Source organism: Lactuca sativa, chromosome 7 (assembly GCF_002870075.4).
Source record: "Lactuca sativa cultivar Salinas chromosome 7, Lsat_Salinas_v11, whole genome shotgun sequence".
Classification (NCBI taxonomy): domain Eukaryota; kingdom Viridiplantae; phylum Streptophyta; class Magnoliopsida; order Asterales; family Asteraceae; genus Lactuca; species Lactuca sativa.
In genome coordinates this window covers 74225494-74237123 of record NC_056629.2, presented here as the reverse complement: position 1 = coordinate 74237123, position 11630 = coordinate 74225494, and positions in this window count along the sequence as shown.

The window sequence follows — 11630 nt, the reverse complement described above, 5'->3', positions numbered from 1 at the left end:
TTGCATCATTAGAAGAGGAGCAGGGGAAAAATAGGAATTGAGGACAAAATGATGTCGTTCCTGTTTCAGGGAAAATACCACCAGTTGGACTGATAAGGTAACAGAAGGTCCGTAAATATGAATTTTTAAAACAAAAAATGATTAGTTTTTAACATTTTTTATAGAAGTCCACACGTGTCGATTTTGTCTCCAATCACCATGTAATAATTGCTACTTATATGGTGCATTAAGATACAAAAATTGATTTCTTTTCTATAGGACTTTAGAAATGTTATAGAAAAGTTGTATTCAACTACAAATCATTCTAAAAGTTCGTATCACAAGAATGATTAGAAACAAATGTGTCATATTGTGAGATATTTTTATCCAATTTTGTTATGTTTTCTGGTTAATAATTTAGTGTGTCAAATCTTTCAGGTATTTATACATATATGCATTAAGAAGACCGAAAGAAACATAAAAAAATCTTAATGTTATAATGTATTACCCACCATATACTACACCATGTACCATTGATTGAAATTTACTTGTAAGAAACTACCCTGAAGCAGCAATCTGCAAATACAAACATTTAATAACATAAATAGAATAGAGATTCTTCATTTTACTAAATTTATAAAATATATATTCTTTGTACATCTCCTTCGAGTTTACAATATTAGCACAAAGCTCTCCCATCAACATACAAGCAAAATTACCATGAAACCAATCAGTTATTTCGTTTGTTACTAACATACAACAAACTAGTGATAATAAAATAAGTAAACAAACAAAATAAGATATAACTACAAAGATGGTACTAGTTATATGAAAATGCCAAAACTACCCTTAATCAATCAAGGGTGAAAAGGTAATTTTACCTCCTCATCTCTTTCACCCATCAACTACAGTACATCAGAGCGCCTTTGTCTTAATGCTTCTAGTTCTGCTTTTAGGCCAGACAACATACACTTTTGACCATAATTTTTCACACTGCACCAAAATAAGCATATGAGATGAAAGGGTAATATAGACATTTATCATCCAAAATGTATAACATAATGAAAAAAAAGGAAACTCTACCTCCTCTGTCAATTTAACCAACGCCTCAGCAAGAGAGTCGTGAATGGATTCCATGGATGCCTGAATGCTATAAATTAATACAAAACCCTTGATTTCATTGTTGTCCTTATTTTTCACCAATCTTACCTGTATGCATGAAAAGAGAATTTGTAAAAAACTCTAATGAAACTTATTACCCAACAATATTGACTAGGATCAAAATCAGTAGTATGAAGAACGAAAAATTATTTTGATCAACCGCAAACCAAACAAGAGGATTCAGTGCAAAGATTTCATTTAATGAGATGAGAAAATTTATTAAATGAAAAGAATATCATATTGAAGGGTATCACAAACTTGCTCGTTATAAATCTCAATTATTTGAACAGGGACATCATATTGAAGGGTATCCTTCCTTTGTTCAGCAATAAAAAACAGAGACATTATAAATATTTTGCATGAGATACAATCTTGTATAATTTATGAAATGAGAAAGCTAGTTCAAATAAAAATCTGACCTGATAAGCTAGTTCTCTGCAACAAATCTCACCCAAGACACAAAGAGTAAGACATGGGTGAAAATTAACATTTTCAAATTGTTGGAGGGTTACAAATGAAAATCTGACATGATAAGCTAGTTCTCTGGTGTGGCAAAGGACAAGTGCATCAACTTGACCTGCTACAGGATCGATTTATTGTAGTGTAGAGAGAACGAAAACATCAGTTTTCCCCATTCCAGACTTGGCTTGATAGATGACATCCATTCCTAAGATAGCATGTGGTATGCACATGAATGGCCGCCTTGACACAAAAACATGTAATCAATATGGTTATAATTTTTTTTATATAATCTATATAGATACAAGCTTACCTTTATGATGGTTATTAGGACATGAATTGCCACCTTGACACAAAGAAATAGCTTTCAAGTCCCTCCACAAACTGTAATCTAGTTAACAGAGAATCATTGATGCATCCTGGTGCACCTGATACACATATGATATACCTAAACATTAGCTTGCTCAAAAGTATTTAATATCTACTACTCCCTCATGTGAAAAAATTAAAAGATGTAAATATGAGACAGATGCAAAAAACACACATACTTGGTTTCAGGGATAATCTATTCTTGGGTTTCTTAACCACACATAAAAATATTCTTTAACATCATTTATGCAAAACAACAGTTAATAAAAATGGTTCATGCCTTGGAAAGGGGTTGCGATGGTTATCCACTTATTCACATACTTTCCAGGAGAAACAACATGATTGTGAGTCCTAATTTGCCTCAAATTAAAGAGAAACAAAGAGACAATAAGTACCTCTTCAGCACCATTGGTTATTTTTGATCCAACAACAAGTGATAACATCTGCAAGCCCCTAAAATGAAACCTAAATCATAACGATCCTCTGTAAAAAAAGATAGAAAGAGATATAGTAGATATATAATTGAAACCCTCCCCGACTAGAAAAATTACCTCTCCATGCCCTAAAATGATTGAAAATGATAGTGAAGCGAGTACTCTATGACTACATTCAAAATCATCACGGAAGATTGAGGTATCCATAAAATATGAAACGGAAAGGTCATTTTTTACAGAAAACTCGCAAATCAGATGACGAATCTAACAAACACAGGAAGGAGAAGTGTGGTGAACCAGAGAGAAGACGAAGGGTGGTGGGTGCCTGGGTGGTTGTCGAGCAGTATGGGGTAGAGAGAGAGAGAGAGAGAGAGAGACTTGTAGATTAAGACCATGGCGGATGAGGTATTTTATCAAACACGTTGCGTGCATCATCGATTCTTCCCCAGTTACTGTATAAGTCGGTTTCCCGATTTCTATTTCTCTTTCTCCCATTCCAGTCTTCGACTTTCTGTTGCTGTGATAGAGAGTTTCCTTCCGTCGCTGGGATTTGAGTACAGTAGTATTGGCATAGGTAGGCGATGTTAGAGGTGGGAGAGGATGGTGGTGGGCAACATGCGAACTGTTTAGAGTTAAAGAGGAAGTGATAGTATGTCCAAAGAGCAGCGGAGAAGGGAAAGTCATCCGTGTTGGTGAAGGATTTTTTGGAAACCGATGAGATGTGAAAAAGAGAGGATTCAGCGGAGGGTGAAGAAGCAGCCGACTGAGGTGGTGGCTCATACGGTGATGGGCTGAGGACGCAAAGTCGGCATCGGATGATGGCTGTCGAGTCAATAGGTGAAGATAATGATTGATCATTATTACGATTTAAGTGAGATATGCAAAGCCTTGGGAGATCTCTGTGAAATCACAGGTTGGGTTTTAGGTTAGAGAGAGAGAAAGGAAGACGAAGACCTAGGTTTCTTTCTTGTTGATTGGAAGCGGAGGGAGTTTTAATTTTTTACATAGGGGGGTTTTTAATTTTTGGGGATTTCATTTCCCGCTCAAAACGCGTGTTTCATTAAAAAATATAAAGCGACATCCTTACATGACACACATTTTACAATAGGCGCCCTCCGTATTTCTTTTTTTTTCTTTTCTAACACTAATTTCAGGGCACGCACAAATACGCGTCCTCTATCTTTCAAATTTGATAAGAGATGACATTTATTTTAGGATGCGTGTTTTTGCGTATCGTAAATCACTGCGCGTCATTAAAGGCTGTTTTTCTAGTAGTGGGACCCACCTTCCCGAGGTGGTAGAGGTGTTGGTCATCATGAGCAGGACCGCAAGTTTTATTATAAAATTTTTATTTACTATTTTTATTCAATTGTTATAAATTAAATACCATTTCTAATAATTTTTAGTTATATTTGTAACTGAGCAATGCAGGAAAGTCCGTGGAAAAGCCAAAAATATTAAGCTTGAAAGAACGCTCTTACAGAATAAGGGTAAATGATTTACATGAATTATGATAGGGATATGACATATGATCCCGTAGGAGAGCCGAAATACATGTTTGCACGAGAAGTTGATGTGGCTAATGGTCGCTTTTGGTAAATGGACTTGGAAAAAAGTTTCCACTATGCTAAAGGAAACAGTAAAACAACATTTAGGGGTAAATTATTTTTATAACAATATTTTATATGGTTAATTATGTCTATATTTTAATTTGTTTGTTTGTTTTTTTTGGAGACAAAGTTTGATTTGGGGTGGATGTCCCGAGATCCAGACATTGCTATGTTGTTAGAGAGTTTTGAGGCAACATTGTTAAAAGGTTATCGAGAGTGTAAAGCTGATACAAAAGAATATTTTTTTGGAAGTCGGAGAGTTTGAGGATATCCTGAGAACATTAGTCACGACCCCCCATAAGATACATATTTTGATAATTGGAGGAAAACAGTTGAGTATTTCCAAACGGACGAACACAAAGCTACTTCAGAAAGGAACAAGAAAGTTTGTGCAATGCAAACAACCGTGAATCGTGGGGGGTCGAGCTCATATAGCAGTAATTGCTATAAGATGGTAACGTATGGTACATGTGATTATTTATTTAAAATCTAATCTAATTTTTAATGTTAAACAAACCTTAAGAGAGTGAAAACGTTTCGCGAGGCTCATACTGATAGGAATGGTGTATTTGTTAGTGTCGAGGCTGAACAACAATACACATGTATTTACATGGATTATGATAGGGATATGACATATGTTCTCGTAGGAATGCCGAAAGACATGTTCGCACGAGAAGTTGATGTGGCGGATGGTCCCTTTTGATAAACGGACTTGGAAAAAGTTTCCACTGTGCTAAAGGAAACAGTAAAACAACATTTAGGGTTATTTAATTATAATTTTATCATCTAATTAAGTGTTTATTTATACTTAATTGTTAATCAATTTTGGGAAATACAAAATCGGTTAGTGGAAGAGCTCTTAGAACAAACGCAAGGGCCAGAAGGTGAAACAGAGTTAACACCCGCTCATGTAACATCCCAATTTCAAGACCAAAATTTACATTTTTAATATACCAATTTAGAAAACATTTATAAGAAAACATCATTAAGTCATATCATTTCATAAAAGCCTAATCTCTTGTCTTAGAATCATATCATAAAAATAGTAACAATGTCAGAGTACAATCCCAAGAAATCTTGTAGTGCGGAAATCCTGCGTGTGTGTGATGTGCTGCTATTGCGTCGGCTCCTTCCCCTTCACTGAAGAGGTACCTGAAACAAAACTGAAAACTGTAAGCACGAAGCTTAGTGAGTTCCCCCATCATACCACATACCATATAATCACATAACATACATATTGTCGGGCAATTCTGGGGTACCCGACCTACCCAGTCTGGTCATTCTGGGGTGCCGACCTACCCATGTCAAGCCATTCTGGGGTGCTCACCTACCCGTGTTAAGCCGTTTTGGGGTGCTGACCTACCCTTCGATCCTAATAGCCGAACCCCGGGGAGTATTTCACCCCGCACCACTACTATCGTATATATCATAACATAAACATACTGTCAGGCATATCTGGGGTGCCTGACCTACCCTTCGGTCCTAACAAATGAACTTGGGGACTAGTTCCCTCATACTACCACTATCACATATAACACAACATGGTAACACATACACATATCATGTAGTAGCAAACCAGACAATTATCACAAAGGCAATCATGTCAACCATAATCAACTACTAGTGGGCCGGCCTTGGTGCCTTAGACCCACTTCTACTAGAAGGTAACTCACCTTAATGTCGTGTAGTGTCTGTACTGTCCTCGGTGTGCAAATCGTTTCTCCTCGACTCCTTAATCCCTACACGACATCTCTCCTAAGTTATCAATTCGTACTTGTAACCCTTACAAGGTTCACTAAAATCCAAGTCAAAGTCAAAGTCCAAACCCTGGTCAAAGTCAACATCTGGTTGACCAGACTCGCCGAGTTGGTCTACCAACTCGTTGAGTCTCCACGTCCGCAGAATGCTACAATCCCGTCCCTATTCGTCGATTCTAGAAAGAGCTCGACGAGTTCACCTTCAACATCACATTGGGCTATCTTCATCCGACTCGCCGAGTTCATCCTTGAACCCGTCGAGTTCATCTTCATCCGTATGAAGGTATTCAGTCGATGACTCGCCAAGTTCTCCTTGAACTCGTCGAGTCTGTCTTCATGTGGTTGGGATATTGCCTTGAACTCGTTGAGTCTGTTCATACACTCGCCGAGTTCCATGATTTCCAGCTCCCTAATGAGCCTAAACAACTAGGGACCTCAAATCTTATCATCTGGTCCATAAATAGAGAGGGTTTGGTGGAAAATATACCCCGAATCGCCAAGTCCCAAGAACGACTCGCCGAGTCCATCTTTGTTCATAAATAAAGAGGGTATGATGGGTCTTAACGCATTAAAATGTAACGCTCTGATTCTCAGGTATTGATTTATATAAGAATATTCTTGATTTCAAGGTCTACTCGACGAGTTAGTTGCCCTACTCGTCGAGTAGCAGCGGATTGGTCCGCTTGTTTTAAGTGACCTACTCGCCGAGTCCAAGAAGGGACTCGACGAGTAGGAGCTGGAGGATGAAACCCTAATTTATGGGGTTTGCACGTTATCAAAGGATCACTTATTCCCCCTAGCCTCTTTTACTTCCTCCCTTGAATTTAGAAACCCTAGTTTGTGCTTTCCCTCTATTTTTGTTTGCTTCTTATCTTGAAAGAAGATTCTTGGAGTAAAGAGCTTGGAGTTCAAGAAGTTTGAAGCAAGGGGTTGTTGTAGATCCGAATTCTTCTCTATCTTGGCATCGTTTTGAAGGTAACAAGTTGTTACCTTGACTCTCCTTTGGTTGGATCTCTTCATTTATGGGTTTAGAGCCCTTTTTGGGGGTTTTGTGGTGGTTCTTCGATTTGGGTCAAGATCTGAGGTTGCAACCTCAGATCTGGACTCCTTTAGCCTCTCTTTTTCATTAAGTTTCAATCTTTGTCAAGCTATGACCTTTCCCTTACCTTAAGCCACTCCTTTAGCTTGTTTTGGATCATTATCATCTTGCATGCACGAGTTTGCAACTTTACGTGATAATCATGCCCTAGGAGCTTAGATCTGTAATATGGAGCCATTACATGGCTTTGAAAGCACCTGTATGTATGAAGGATTGAAGGGACTCGGCGAGTCGCATGGTCGAATCGGCGAGTCTTATGAAGATGGTTCTGGACTCGACGGGTTGGATGTGTTGGGATTTGAGCATTCTACCACTCTTAAGTGTACATGCAACCCTAAATACCTTGGATCTATGTTTTCTCTATTATACATGCAAATATGATATTTCCAACGTATTAATCTTACAACTAGCATGCATTTAACATAAAAATATAAAATACTAGTTAGCACGACATACCTTTTGACGGAGATTGAATTCTTGGTGTATTTGGCCTTAAAGAGCTTAGCCCCAATAGTGTGGAAGCCTCAAATGGAATCACAACACACCATGGACAAAGGATGAACTTGAGAGAGAATTTCATGCACACAAAAGACACCATGAACTCTAAAAAGATACAAGTGGCGATTTTGGGCAATGAAGTATCTATTTATATGTGGGATTTCTAAGGTCATGGATATAACCCAAATCCATACCCATGGGTTTTATGATCCATGGTTCATGTGGCCCAACTCTTTATGTATCCATACATAAACTTGGTCCAACATGGATCATAAGCCCAACACATATAAATGTAACTAATTATCATCATTAGTCCCCATAGATTTAATTAGTCTCTTTCGACCACTAAATTAATTCCAAATTAATTCTTGATCAATACTAATTAAAACATATGATTTCATATTAATATATTATTACTTATAATATATTAATAAACCATAAATAACCTTCTCTCAAAAGTCCATCCTAACAAATTGTCCTGATGATATGCAACCCAAATGGACCATGCTACTCTCGAGTCGAATACATACCAATAATAGTTATGGGCTTAGACACCTAATCCAACAGTCTCCCACTTGGATAAGTCTAAAACTATTATTCAAGTATGACTCCAAGATCCCGACTAGCAATCGTAGCTCTTAAAGCCGCTGTCAAACTCTGAACAAATCAAATGACGTGTCCATTAGATAAGGGATTATATATTCCTCCATTCTAGAAATCATATAGACTGAGACATGGATTATAATCATTCTCTCAGTCCATTTGTTGTTTCCTGATTTCCGATTTATGACGACTGACTAATTGAACAAATCAAATCAGTCCAGGCCCGGCCGAGCACTTATGTTTGTCATCACCAAATCATCGAGGGCCCACAGATATCGCTTTTATCCCGAAGATAAAAGGAATGGATAAACTTCAACTCATATGGGTTGTTCTACTACTTGTTGAATCATACACAAATGCACGTTTTATAACATCGAGTTACCGAATGTGTTTTCGTGCAATCAATGTACAACGAACTCATAGTAACAACTCATATCTCTAGGTTTGAAGAATATAAGATATTATCGCCTCATGATAACTCGTGATAAAATCCATGAAGTGATTCCAATGAGCACGGGTTGAATCCAATACTCAGAACTTATGAGCACTCATGAGTGTTGTAGCCCTTTTTCCAACATCTTAGACCTCTACAAGCCAACCCATGACAATCTTGATTCATATCTACTTCCAACATATGGCCCACTGTGGATGGTTTGAATAACTTAGTCATTCCGGAAGAACAACCTAGTTATTCTGGAAGTCAAAACATGCAAAATGAAACACAAGAATAATTGAATCTAATATGGTATCAAAACCTATGAACATAAATAAAACACCTTTTATTTATCACCATATGATTACACATTATTCATTGTATACTGTTTCAGCTATCAACTTTATTCTTGAATTAAACACTAGTTGTCCCATGCTCCGAGCATGTACATTATGTTTTCTAAACACAAGTCATGACACACGCCAAGTATGCATACTATGTTTGTCTATGATCTTTACTTTGTGAATTAGATCAATTGAACGTAACTCCAATGATCCTCTTTTCACAGCCCCAAATCCTTACTGCAAATGCGAGAATTCCAAATTCATGCCATTTACTAAAATCTGTTAGATTCTGAACTTATATGCATTGATCCTCTTGTAATGATTATGCACACAGTCACAAAGACTTGACAACAAACATTACAGAGCATTCCAAAGGAGATCAACTCCTTGGAAACATCCTTCTTGCATTAAGTTTCCTAATCTTACACAGATTGAATAATTTCTAACTTTAAAACATTTCCATATTCCATTTTGACTATCACTTCTGAACAAGAGTTGCCTCCTTACAGATTATGTCAATATGGTCCTTCCAGAATTATCACTATACTTCCAACTGTCCTTGAGCAACCAATCTTTGGTAAACCTTAGATTGTCCTCGACAATTGTTTAATCCTTTTAGTCATATCCAATTCTAGACCTTTTCCCTTGTTAATGCCCCAGTCATTTGGAAAATTTTAGAAAGGATGAATATAGCACATGTAATCGATCCTATATCCGAAGCATACGGGATACGATTTATGATGTCTCACATAAAGACTAAACCAGTCTTTTGCTATAATATTTCTATTTCAATTTGCCAAGTTCTCATAATTTCAGATTATGAAAAGGGATGCCGTAATCATAATCGAATTTGAGAACGCAAATAATAGACCCATATACATAATTTCCTTATGTTGAGCCATTCCAACATGAAATTCATATATATATATATATATATATATATATATATATATATATATATATATATATATTTATATATCCTTGACTAAATACGATTAAAACCTCAATCTAAGCTTTTAGATTTGAGATGAAGTATAATTTCCTTTCCTTTAGTTATAGCAAAACAACTTTTTCCCAATTGAAACCTTTTGTTTTCTATAATTAACATTGCTAACTTGCAATACTTATCATAATTATCATGCTCCCACTAACATGATGATTATTAGCATAACACTTATGCTCCCACTAGCTTTGACATGTACTCAGAAATTAGCTGGACTTCTAGAAATCAATACTTTATTGACTTTCTTACCAAAGTTCAGATTTCTGATACTAGATTGCTTTGATAAAACTTTATCAATATCATACACCTTATCTTAGATAGCTTACAGGTGTGTCTAAACAATTTTAAGAACTATGAAAAGGGATGCCGTAATCATAGTCTCGATTGTTTAGACCTTTGCCACTTCTCACAAGTCCATGTTAGTGTGCCAGTTAACCACACACGCTCCACTAACGACTTTCAGAATGCAAATATCACAATTGCTATCTAGCTAAAATCTACTTAGTGAAAGGGTTTCCTCACCATCATTTTCATGAATCGGAGAGAAACCTTATGACACTTAGATTTAATGGTGTATGTGTTCTTATCCATGTGAATTGTAAAAACCATAGTCACAATACAGGGATAATGAAAAATCCAAACTCATATGGACTGAACTTCAATCTTAATTTCTTGCCATCTGGCAGTTCAAGGGCCTGCCATTGCTTCCAAGTTTTTATGCAACCAATTGAGAACTCTAAGAACTCATATGCAAAGCCAACTTTAACTAGAATGGGCACATAAATATGTCAACACGATAGGTGATAAACCTCAAGTCTTGTGCTAGTGAAGAAGTTCAGGTATTATTCTTGATTAGTTCTTGAGACTTTCAAGACCTTTAAGACTCCCACTATCCTCTTGACATATAAGACTTTCTTTTCAAATATTCAAGAGATAGTGTGGATTCTAATCAAGACAAACACTTCAAACAATTGGCCTTAGTTGGTCTTTGTTTTATCCAAAACATCACAACTTACCAATTTCAAATGTACAAGAGTAGAAAACTTTTACTCTTACATTTGACAAGTGTTTTAAACCTTCTTTAAGACATGTCACTCAGGTTACAATCTTGGAGTATGACTCTAAGACTTGTATTGGAACGAAGTAGGACTCATCTTCTTGATTTAACCATTCCAACAATTCAAGATTCCTCTTCTTAGTCATAAGAATTCACTAAGGTTTCCTTAGAGAACTAATTGTGATATGGTTTCTTAATCATTAAGATGATCACAAAAACTGATACTAAAGTACTCTCCCATCTTTCCAGATTTGAGAAACTTTTATCCTTCTGCCTAATTTGATTCTTCTTATTCGCTCTGCCATACATTGGTTCTTTTCCAATGTTTCAGAATTTATACTTCAGCTTGTAAGTATAACCATGTTTACTAAACCTTAGTAAATAGTGACGAATAATCTTATCGATCTTTTGTGATGGACTTAACCAGTGCACAAGAATGTGTACTCGATCCCTTAGTCCTTCACTTGACGCACACATCCATGTGAACAAGTAGTTAGTCTTAATTTGTTTCAATGCTTGAAAGTTCTCATTCATCATGCTATACAACTTGCATGATTCCAAGTTTCGGTCCATTTAAAACTTGGGTGATGAGGATCTTTCCTTATTTGGTAAATTTAGACATTACCACAAATGAGAGAATCAAATTCACTTTCCAATATTGCTATCAGTGGAATCTTATAAGCAACAATTTTCCACAAATGCCATTATAAGGATACATAAAATAAATAAAATCAAAATTTCCTTTTATTTTAAAACTTTGTGGAAAAACTTATCTTTACAATCCATATGAAAACTTGTTGTTATCTATTCCTAAGCAATATCTC